This window comes from Physeter macrocephalus, chromosome 2 (genome assembly GCF_002837175.3).
Source record: "Physeter macrocephalus isolate SW-GA chromosome 2, ASM283717v5, whole genome shotgun sequence".
Lineage (NCBI taxonomy): Eukaryota > Metazoa > Chordata > Mammalia > Artiodactyla > Physeteridae > Physeter > Physeter macrocephalus.
The window spans coordinates 61288129-61289614 of record NC_041215.1 but is presented as its reverse complement, the minus strand read 5'-3'; positions in this window follow the sequence as shown (position 1 = coordinate 61289614).

Below are 1486 nucleotides of genomic sequence, written 5' to 3'. Positions count from 1 at the left end.
GCCGCTCTGCGGCATGTGGGATCTTCCCAGACCGGGGCACGAACCCGTGTCCCCTGCATTGGCAGGCAGACTCGCAACCACTGCGCCACCAGGGAAGCCCAGCAGGTTCTTATTAGTTATTCATTTTATACATATTAGTGTATATATGTCAATCCCAATCTCCCAATTTATCACACCACCTCCCCTCCCACCACGTTCCCCCTTTGTGTCCATACATTTGTTCTCTACATCTGTGTCTCTATTTCTGCCCTGCAAACCAGTTCATCTGTACCATTTTTCTAGGTTCCACATATATGTGTTAATATATGATATTTGCTTTTCTCTTTCTAACTTACTTCACTCTGTATGACAGTCTCTAGATCCATCCACGTCTCTACAAATGACCCAATTTCATTCCTATTTATGGCTGAGTAATATTGCATTGTATACATGTATCACATCTTTATCCATTCGTCTGTTGATGGGCATTTAGGTTGCTTCCATGACCTGGCTATTGTAAATAGTGCTGCAATGAACATTGGGGTGCATCTGTCTTATTGAAATATGCTTTTCTGTGGGTATATGCCCAGTAGGGGGATTGCTGGGTCATATGGTAATTCTATTTTTAGTTTTTTAAGGAACCTTCAGACTGTTCTCCATAGTGGCTGTATCAATTTACATTCCCACCAACAGTGCAAGAGGGTTCTCTTTTCTCCACACCCTCTCCAGCATTTGTTGTTCGTAGATTTTCTGGTGATGCCCATTCTAACTGGTGTGAGGTGATACCTCATTGTAGCTTTGATTTGTATTTCCCTAATAATTAGTGATGTTGAGCAGCTTTTCATGTGCTTCTTGGCCATCTGTATGTCTTCTTTGGAGAAATGTCTATTTAGGTTTTCTGCCCATTTTTGGATTAGGTTGTTTGTTTTTATAATATTGAGCTCATGAACTGTTTATATATTTTGGAGATTAATCCTTTGTCCATTGATTCATTTGCAAATATTTTCTCCCAATTTGAGTGTTGGCTTTTCATCTTGCTTGAAGTTTCCTTTGCTTTGCAAAAGCTTTAAAGTTTCATTAGGTCCCATTTGTTTATTTTTGTTTTTATTTCCATTACTCTAGGAAGTGGATCAAAAAAGATCTTGCTGTGATATATGTCAGAGTGTTCTTCCTATGTTTTCCTCTAAGAGTTTTATAGTGTCCTGTCTTACATTTAGGTCTCTAATCCATTTTGAGTTTATGGTGTCAGGGAGTGTTTTAATTTTTGGAGATTAATCCTTTGTCCATTGATTCATTTGCAAATATTTTCTCCCAATTTGAGTGTTGGCTTTTCATCTTGCTTGAAGTTTCCTTTGCTTTGCAAAAGCTTTAAAGTTTCATTAGGTCCCATTTGTTTATTTTTGTTTTTATTTCCATTACTCTAGGAAGTGGATCAAAAAAGATCTTGCTGTGATATATGTCAGAGTGTTCTTCCTATGTTTTCCTCTAAGAGTTTTATAGTGTCCTG